Source organism: Crocuta crocuta, unplaced genomic scaffold (assembly GCF_008692635.1).
Source record: "Crocuta crocuta isolate KB4526 unplaced genomic scaffold, BGI_CrCroc_1.0 scaffold586, whole genome shotgun sequence".
Taxonomy (NCBI): domain Eukaryota; kingdom Metazoa; phylum Chordata; class Mammalia; order Carnivora; family Hyaenidae; genus Crocuta; species Crocuta crocuta.
The window spans coordinates 2,470,883-2,480,981 of record NW_027532407.1 but is presented as its reverse complement, the minus strand read 5'-3'; the positions used below and the strand labels follow the sequence as shown (position 1 = coordinate 2,480,981).

At 47.3% G+C, this 10,099-nt stretch overlaps 1 protein-coding gene across 1 annotated transcript in view; it reads left to right on the top strand.

The window, feature by feature from the left end:
- The first annotated feature begins 6,126 nt into the window (after nucleotides 1-6,126).
- Nucleotides 6,127-10,099, top strand: part of ERICH6B (glutamate rich 6B) — a 63,507-nt gene continuing 59,534 nt past the window's right edge. Inside the window, exon 1 of the mRNA XM_077778780.1 lies at nucleotides 6,127-6,167. The gene's annotated coding sequence lies outside the window, so the exon portion shown is untranslated. The remainder of the gene's footprint in view (nucleotides 6,168-10,099) is intronic.

The following is a 10,099-nucleotide window of genomic DNA, read 5'->3' as shown; positions in this document are numbered from 1 at the left end:
AGAAGACAGAAGGCAGGGGTCTCCCCACCAGGCACGAGAGAGGTCCGTTCACCTCCGTCCTGCTTCGGTCGCAGGCAGACAACGGCAGGGTTTCTCTGGGCTCCAGGAGGTTACTCTTTTTGGGACTGTCCGGGTTGTCACCCTTACCTTCCTTTCCAGGGTTTCAAACTGCTCTGCCAAAGTCAATGTTGAGCGGTAACAACAAAAGTCAACCCGCTTATTTAAGTCTTTCCTAACATCCAGGAACATGTCTTCATTTCCTGCTGGTGACACTCCAGTGGCTTTTGTGGGTCCCAGCAAAGGAATCCATTTTCCTTATGCTTACTTTTCTGAACTTGAACCTAAATTAAATATTTACTATTTAATAAATTTTAACCATTGCTAAAGTAAACACTTGTCTGAGTTTGTCCAGGCAGTCCCAGTTCATGCCCGTTGTCCCGGCAAAATTATTCATATCTGCCCCCTCACTGACATAAGGGCCTGGTGTGGATGGGAGATGATACACTCGCCCCTGCCAGGGGACATGGGTCGTGTGTCTTCCCCAACCAGCCTGTCCTCTCCTCTCCTAATCATCACTTATTTCTCTCTAGCTCATTACTTTTCAGTCATACCAGAGTCCATGAATAATTTATTATTCATATCCTACTTACTTCCAAAAAGGGTGAAGAACATATAAAATGCATTTGTATGGCAAATATCTCATGGAAGCCTGAAGTTCCATGAACACTAGCTGAAAGCATAGATATACACAAGGTTGTTCAGATAAAAGTTAAAATTGAAGACAACGAGAAAGCATATGGAGGGAGATGTTACTGAGTTAGAGACCAGGGGGGAAATAGTAATTGTAATTCTGCCGGGAGCCACACCGGCCTCTATGGATGGCAGTCACAGCAAGGAAATGGCAGTGTTTGCACAGCTACCGCCATGAGAAATGAAAACTGGTATCTCCTGCTACTACTGGCTCATGTTGTGCTGGTATTGAACAGGCCTCACAATATTACATATCAGATCAATATTCTGAACACAGATACCTCACAAGGAAAAGCATATTCCTGCCTTTACAAGAGAGATTTTAGATGAAAGCTCTATGGATGATTGTCAAAAGGCTCTTCCTAAGGGCCTTGCAGATCCAAGACTTAGGGGGTTAAGAACACAAGAATTACAACTGAGCCTGGCCCCGAGACAAAGAGCCTAATTTAGAGTTAAGGTACAGATAAGGGCAGAACTTAAGTTAATACTTACACCTTCTCCTAATTGGTGATGTATGGCAGTCCCTTCCCCAAAGTCTACTTTCTGCAAACACCCTCCCTTACAGGTGGCTGGGATGAGGATAGATAAGAGGAGCTAAAGCATTACCCACAAACAAAAGGCTGACACATTTAGGGCCTCCATGGTGTTCACACATTCAGCATCAAATAGGTTTCCACAAACAACTTATTAACCAACTCAGAAACATTCATTTGAGAGCCAGACAGAATGACTCTTAGCCCATCTATACACTTAACCTATGACCTAACCTTAGCGTGATTAACTTAGAACAAATATGTATCCTGTCTTTTACTAAAAATACCCTACTTCTCTAGTTATAAGATTTATTTAACCTCACTATAATTGGAATAGTTCTGCAAGAATATTTCTGTAAAACCTGCTTCTGTACACTTTCCAAAGCATCACAAAGACTTATCCATTGTAAAAATTCCTTTTTCTGATGTCATGTTATCATTTAACCTATAAATAAAGACACCAAAACTGACAGGACAGAGATGCCTGCCTGGTGATCAGAAAGAATCTCGGGGCTCTCTCACTCTCTCTCTCGCCGACACCGTCCATCCTTCAGGGACCCCTGGACCTGCTGGAGCCGGCTTGGCCTCCAGCATAATTCCTTCTGTGTTTGACCTTGAGCTTCCTAGGAGTAAACCAAAAAGTAAATTACGATGCATAATATCAATCATATTGTCTAAGGAAATACAACTTGGACAAAAAAGATACTTTTTCTTCTGACACTAATTTTCATAGAATCTAATCATCCATTCAAGAAATATTTACTGAATACTTAACCCTGTCCCAGGCAGTGTTCCCAGTGGGGAGATACAGAAGTAAACAAAACAGAGCAGACAGACAAAAGTCCTGCCCTCAGGGAGCTTCCATTCCAGTGGAGCAAGACAGACGATAAATAAAATAGAGTATGTCAGACAGTACTGAGAGCCAATGAGAAAAGTGAGGCTGCAACGGACAATATCTTGAATTTTCCCTTCCAGTAAGAAAGCCACGGGATGATTTTGAGCAGAAAAGTGTCACGACCTAACAGATTCTGAAGGATCATTCTGGATGCTACGTCAAGTATAGATGTAGGGGGACAACATGCAGAAGCACAGAGACCAGTGAAAGAGTCTGTGAAGTTTTCCAGACAAGAGAAGGTAGTGAGAAGTGACCAGATTCTGGGTGTGTGTTACAGGTAAAGACAATAGAATGTGATAACTGGTTACATGTGAGGAGAGAGACAGAGAGACAGAGAGACAGGGAGACGGGGGTGGGGGGGTAGAGAGAGAGAGGTGCCAAGACGGTTCTGAGGTGCTTGGACTGAGCAGTGGAGTTGCTGTTTACTGAGCTGACTGAAGGAGGAGCAGACAGTGGGGGGAGATTGGGAGTCTGATTTGGGCCACGTTAAATGAGACACATCTACTGGACACCCGAGTAGAAATGTCAAGTCGGGCAGGGGGTCAGATAGGAGTGTGGGGTTCTCACGAATCCTTACATAAGGGATATGGGTGGTAAAAACGAGCAAGGGCTTTAACTTCACAATTATTTTTTGCCAAACGACAGAAATGATTGTCTTATGACCATTTTGTTTCAGTCTGTGATTAAAATCAAGGTCATACTCTTCAATCGTAGCCAAGTGAAGGTATTTCTGGAAACAGCCAAATTAGTGTAGCAGATGTGCTAAAAAATCTTGCCCTTGGGATTCTAACTTAGAATGAGGATAGAGCTTACTGAAGCTGGAGGAATGAGCAGTTTACACAGACCTCTGTCTCTCTCAACAATGTTTCAGATTTGGCTTTGGCAAGAGTGAGCTCTTTGTATTTATTCTCCAGAGTAGACAGTTTGGTGGCAGGGTTAACATTTTGCTGTGAAAGGAAGGAAGGAAAGAAAGAGAGAGAGAGAGGGAAAGAGAGAGAGAGAGAGAGAGAAAGAAAGAAAGAAAGAAAGAAAGAAAGAAAGAAAGAAAGAAAGAAAGAAAGAAGAAAAGAAAAGAAAAGAAAAAAAGAAAAGAAAAGAAAGAAAAAAAGAAAAGAAAAGAAAAGGAAGGAAGAAGAAAACAAGATAGTCTGATAAATTTTCACCCAGATCAAAGGTGGTCTTGCTCTTACTTGGAGCCAGGTCACTATAACACCTGAAAGACCTACCCAAATTTTTCTTTTTTTAATACTTATTTATTTATTTTGAGAGAGTATGCATGATGAGCAGGGAAGGGGCAGAGAGAGAATCCCAAGCCCAACTCAGGGCTCAATCCCAGGAACTGTGAGATCATGACCTGAACCAAAACCAAGATTTGTGCGCTCAACTGACTGAACCACCCAGGTACCCCCCCCAAATTTTTCTTTAAAAGGAGCTGTGGGTTTATGCAAATGGGCAGCCAAATCCCAAACTGAGACCTCAGAATGGTAAGCTGGTGCTTGGCGACAATTTGGAACTGTCCAAGTTGAGATGTAGTGTTTTCCTGCCAAAAGGGTGGATGTCAGACAATGGCTAGGCAGACAGACAGAAGTTAATCCTCTCCCCAGCCAGATAATAAAAGTGCCCATAATCCCTCCAGCCCATACTAGTCTGGAGGGAAAAAACTGTGCAACTGTCAGAAATGTAGCAGAACTTCCAAAACAACATATCGGCAACATAAATGGGAAACCTCTCTAACAGCTGAGTTTTACCTCTCAAAGTATAAAAATCACAGCCTTTTAAAATTCCTTGAAGCCAGAGACTTCATTTTTCTTGTTCAGTCTATACCCCCAACACCTCCTAGAACAATGCCAGCACACAGTAGGCATTCATAAGATACTGACAAAGTAATGAATCAATCAATATTTAAAAATTAAAACAAAACCTCTGAGCGCCATCTTGTGGAAGGCCAGACCACACCGCCATCCAAGATTACAGTCCTCAGCCTGAGGAATGGATGGCCACTGAAATTGTACAGGGCCTGAGGGGCCATGCACTACTGGAAGCAGTGGCCTAGGAAATGGTCTTGAAGCTGTGTTTGAAAACCAATTATGCTTTTTACTTAGATTCATGTGAGATTGATGGACATTGTAAGGGGCTACAAAAGTTCCCCCATGCCAGCCCTTGACCTTGGCCCTTAGAATAACTGAGAGGTATAGCTCAAAAGTAGCCTTTGACCAGGGCATCTGGGTGGCTCAGTCCATTGAGCGTCCAACTTTGGCTCAAGTCATGATGTCACAGTTCGTAGGTTCAGGCCCCATGTCGGGCCTCTGTGATGATAGCTCAGAGCCTGGAGCCTCCTTCGAATTCTGTGTCTCCCTCTCTCTCTACCCCTCCCCTACTCATGCTCGGTCTCTAAAACATAAATAAATGTTTTAAAAAATGTACTTTTTTAAAAGAAGTAGTCTTTGACTAGTCCCCCTCACCAAAAATTGCCATAATAACCTAGCCTCCTTTGTGCTTCAAGAGATCCTTCAGAACCAAAGATGCAAAGAGCTCTTGGCACCCGGTAGCACCTCTGTCTTCCTGTTTCTCCTACACTCCTCCCCACCTCACCGAGGCTCCAGCTGTCACCCCATACTACTGGTAAGGACTTGGCCTCTCCTCTGCTTTTCTCCAACTTTCTCCACCAGGGAGGAAGAGAGGCGTAAATAAGTATTTGGTCACCTTGCTCTTGCTTATCTCCTATGGGACCATCAAGCAGAGGCAGAACCACTGAGAACCCCCAAGTTTCTCTGTGTCCCATGTCCTCACCCTGGAATTCTCCTTTCTCTCCTTCTCACCCCCTTCCCAAGAGCCTGACACAAGCCACTGAGAGACAATATGAAAAAACCCAGTGACACTCCTGACATTCACAGGGCACTCATGATTCTTCAGGTTTTATGGATGCCTGGAATTTACACAATGTGATGAACACTCTTCAAAAAAAGAATTTAATATAAAATTATAAATATAAAGGTAGATGCAAACGTGAATCTTTACTTAGAATGGGAAAAGAAATCACAGAAAATTATTGACATTTCAAAGATCCAGGACCTATTCTTCTGAACTGTGTGTGACAACAGACCAGAAATAGATTGCAGCCTGGCCTCCTTGCCCCACCTGGGCCACTCGGCAACTCCCAGCAAATTCACTCAAGTGTCCGGGACATGTGACCTTCAATGACTTCCTCTCAGGGACTGTGTCCCCTCAGGGTAGCTTCCTGCTCCCTAAATCCTCCCCACAATCGTACCCTAGAGAGAGCAAAGAGGCCGCTGTCCTCTGGGCTCCTTGGGCGGGGGCGGGGGGGGGTGTCTTTGTCCTGGGACCCAGCAGGAGTGAGTTTACGCAGGGAGACTCCCGGGAATACACCCTGCCCCCTCTCCGTCACCAACTCCCCCAAACCACTCGGCACCCATTGGCAGACTTGAATTAAAGGCTGTCAGCTTTGGGGGACTCAGACCACCCCCCTTACCCCCCACCATCTTAGCAGCCACCCACCAAACTCAGCCCTGGGCTCCAGGATTCCAGAAAGCTAATGTCGCTGTACAATTTTGTAATCAGAGAAACAAAGCTATAAAAATTACATACTATTAGATAAAGCACAAAGCAAAACAAAACTCCACCCAGTCTTTGCCAACCCTCCTCTACCCAGGAGCAGCAAGCAGTAGGGCAGGCACTACCCGCTGCAAACACCCACACTCTGCAGTCCATCTGTTTCCTTTGGGGAACACCTGACGCAGAGGGCCCAGGCCCAAATAATGAAGAAAACTTCCTGGGCAGCCACTGCCACTTGGCCTAAGCACTTCCCCTGGAGCGGAGAGGCTGGGAAAGGGCAGCGGAGGGGGCGCACAGGCTGGGAACTCTCAGGAGGTGCTGAGAACTCGGGCGCTGTTCCCATGGTAACCTAGCACTCACACAAACACGGGGGCGCCGGGGTCTTATCGCTGGATGGGCGCCGCTGTCTGACTCTGGTAAGACTTCCCACATTAGCCGCCTAGTGCCGCTGTAGCAGCCCAGACTCCCTCCTCCGTCCCTCCTGGGCAGGAGGGAGTGGGGAACAGTGTGGAGGGTCTGGGAAACAAAGAAGCATCAACAAGCAGCCTTCTTGGTTTCTCTCCCCGTTCTCTGCCCCTCCCCCGGTTAGCCTTTCTGTTCCCTGCTTTGCTCCTCTAACCTCTATGAAGGCCGGTGTTGGCTCATGATCCTCCTACAAATAAAAGAGGAGTGGGTCCTTTCCACTCCAGAGAGCCTCTGGCTCTGCATTGAAGGAAAAACTGTGGGTGTGGACGCTGTGACTTCTTCCCCGTGGGCCTGCATAGCCCAGCCAAATAAGCAGAAAAAGAATTCCCCAGATGGAAAATTCCAGCCTTGCCTACAAACCAGTTCCTGTGACCCAAAGCCAATCACGCGGTGTCCTTGTGTTCCCTTCCGCCACCTCTCAAACGGGGGAGAAACGGTGTTCTTAACCTTCAGGGAGGTGGTGAGGCGTGTCCATTGGCTGATGTTCCTTCCACAGGTGTTCTGTGCCGGATCCCTGCTCAAGGTCACCCTCCTTGAAAGCTCAAACCTGAGTACATTTGAAATTCTATTTATAAAAAGGGCCTTAGGAAATGATGTTTTAATGAGTACACTGGGGTGTCTACACTGCTAAAAATGGCACTGATTGGGTTAGGGGTGAGGGGGTCAAAAGAACTTTTCGACTTCAGTGTTTGTCCCCTGGCAGTTTTTAATGTGGACCCAGATCCTCCTCGGAACTCACCAAAGCAGGCCAGCAGATGATCCCGAGAGGGAAGGCGGCTCCTTCAGCCACGAACCCTTCCAGTGCAGAGAGGGCTTATATACACAGCTCCTGAGGACAATGGCTGCAGCAACAGAAATGACCTGCATTTGCAAGGCACCATGGAGTACCCCGGGTCCTCCACAGATTGAGGCTTCTCCCCTTGCACAGCTGGAGCTCCCAGCCTCTGCTGGCAGCGCCCCCAGCCACCCCCAAGCTCCTGCGACCCATTCCATTCTCTTCAACAGAGATATCCTGTCTGAGCCCACCCACAGCCCACCTCTTGGTAGCGTCTCCGTGGCAGGAGGGAAAGTTCCATGAAAATCCCAAACCGGAAGCAAGATGTGCAGCCAGTCCTGTGAGCCTTTTCTTCCTATGGACCATCTACTCAGTGCACAGACTTCTGTGGAAGTCCCGCCGTGTGCCAGGAGTTGTGTGAGGCCAGCGACCCAGTGGCCGAGGCAGACACGCAAACAAATGGAAATGGTGCGCGTGGGAAGGAAAGGACACAAGAGAGCTCCGGGGAGACGTTCCTCTGGAAGCACATCTTGACATTGACTCGGGTTTTAAAGAATGAACAGACTTTTTTTTTTTAATGTTTTATTTATTTCTAGGAGAGAGAGAGAGCGAGACAGCGTGAGCAGGGGAGGGTCAGAGAGAGAGGGAGTCACAGACTGAAACAGGCTCCAGGCTCTGGACTGGCAGTCAGCACAGAGCCCGACGCTGGGCTCGAACCCACGAACCGCGAGATCATGACCTAAGCGAAAGTCGGACGCTTAACCGACTAAGCCACCCAGGCGCCCCAAGAATGAACAGACTTTAAATTGCTTTAGGAAATTCAAGACCCATCTGGGACCCCAAAACAGAAATCCCACTCTGAAAGAGCTGGCGGAAACGGGCACCGCGTTCTCCAGAAAATGAAGCAGGACTATGAATACACTGAGGTAGAAAAACAAGAGGAGACAGAAACACGGGCCGGGAGGTTGCCCAGGCAGGAGGACTGTCCAGTGGACAGAGCCCTCAGTCCTAGCTCTCCCACGCTTGCAGCGCCCACTCTGACAAGAGGTAATCCACTGGGGGCCAAAGGCCTGGCCTTCTCCCTAGTTGACCCTTAATGTTCAGTAAAGTAACACTGTTAACGGGGCCTCCTTCTAGGCGCATCAAGGGTTGACAGGAAATACATGAGCCCTACAGGTGTGTGTTGAATAAGCTGGACTGTCCTAAAACCAAATTTCTCTCCAGTCTCTTATTGGAAGGAACACATACCAAAATTCAAGGCTTCTCTTGGACCCTAAGATGGCTGAAGCCCGGGCTTCCCTTCCCTGCTAGTGGAGCTGCTCTGGAAAACACTGTTAAGTAGGGCCTTGGCAGCCACACGTCCTCAGCCTAGCATTTGCTAGTCTTCTCTTGGGATCTTAGGGGTTTACCGGGCCTTTTCAGGTTAGTGTTGCCCAACATCTCTTAGTCCACAAACACATGCCTGTGTTCTTCCCGCCCCACCAAAAATAGGAAGTGCTGGTTTAATAACAAAGAGTTTGTTTAATTTTTGATATCTAATCCCTCCAAACTTCTAATATTCATGCCCTTTTTGACGGATGCCTTCACCTTGTCGAAGAAAGGGATGCTTAGGTCCCGAGCTTACTTCTCAGCTCCAAATCCATCGACGACCCCCAGTCCTGTTTCCATTGGTGTTTGTGACAGACTTCAGCTTTATGTTGGTTCACAGCTTTGAGCCATGCTTTTCGAGCTCACCTACGTGTGTGCAGCTCTAGCCAGGCGCTCAGGGCCCTGGGGCCCACTCCTCACCCTTTTTACAGCCACTCCCGAAGGAAATAAACACTTTCAGCACGCCTCATCTGGGTCATCATTTTCTGAATTGACAACAGGTGGAGCTCATCAGGCCTAACCAAATCCACCTGTGCAACCAACTGTCTACAGAGTTGCAGGAATTCTGGAAAGCACTGAGAGGGTCAGCACCTAACAACGGCCCAGAAACCACTAATTCCCAGGACTTCGTAGCCTCTTGGGTGCTGATATTTCTTTCCTCAGGAGGGGCTCACTGCCTCAGAGGCATCTGTCTTTGAACAAGCCAGGGGTCCAACGTGCACTAATGGTCTACCAAGGTCACCTGTTCTCTGTCCTACAAAATTCCTCACACTTGGGAACCTGTAGGCTCCCAGCACCATCCAGGGCTCTGCAACATGAGCAGACCAGCCATTCTGCCCAGATTCCTGAGGATTCCAGTCTGTCTAGTGAGGGCATTCTAACTGCTGGAGTCATTATGCTTGGACAAACCCCATGAGCAATCATAACAAAAAGTCCCTTAGCTCTTGGTCTTACCAGCCTTTCTAGTGATAAAGTGGGCATTTGCATGTCACAAATGGCCCCCTTCCTCTCTCATATTGTTCCCCCTCCACCAGTCTCTCACTGAAATCTAGAATGCTCCTTCCTTTTCCAGTCCACCATGTGACAATGTCAACTGGCTAGCCAAGACAACTAAACTTCATTTATTTTATTTTTTAATGTTTATATTTGAGAGAGAATGAGAGAGAGAGAAAATGAGCTTAGCTGAAGAGGGGCAGAGAGAGAGGGAGACAGAGGATCCGAAGAAGGCTCCACACTGTCAGCGCAGAGCCCAACCAGGGGCTCGAACCCACAAGCCATGAGATCACGACCTGAGCTGAAGTCAGACACTTAACCAACTGAGCCACCCAGGTGCTCAGCTAAACTTGATTTTTTAGGGAGGCCCGCCGGGGGGTGGAGAGAGGAGAAATGGTTATATCACCGAGCAGTAATAGCATAGCCCCTTTCATAAATGAGCCCTCCTTACCTTCTCCCTCCCTACACAGAATTCTCTTTCCATGTCTTTATGGTGGCTAAACCTTCCCACTGCCCTCCTGGCCCTAGAGCATCCTTTGGCTAGCATTCAATTAAGCGGGGACTGCCTTTGTGCCTCACAGCCTCACCCCTTAGAAGCCAGAATGCCGGCCTTCTCCTAGTTCCCTATTTTCTCCCCTTACAGATGTTCCTCCAGCTTATATTGACATTCTCCTCCTGCATTTTAATTCATGACATAATCATACTATACTGTATTTTAATTTTTTTCCCATCTCCCTGCTTAAGCAA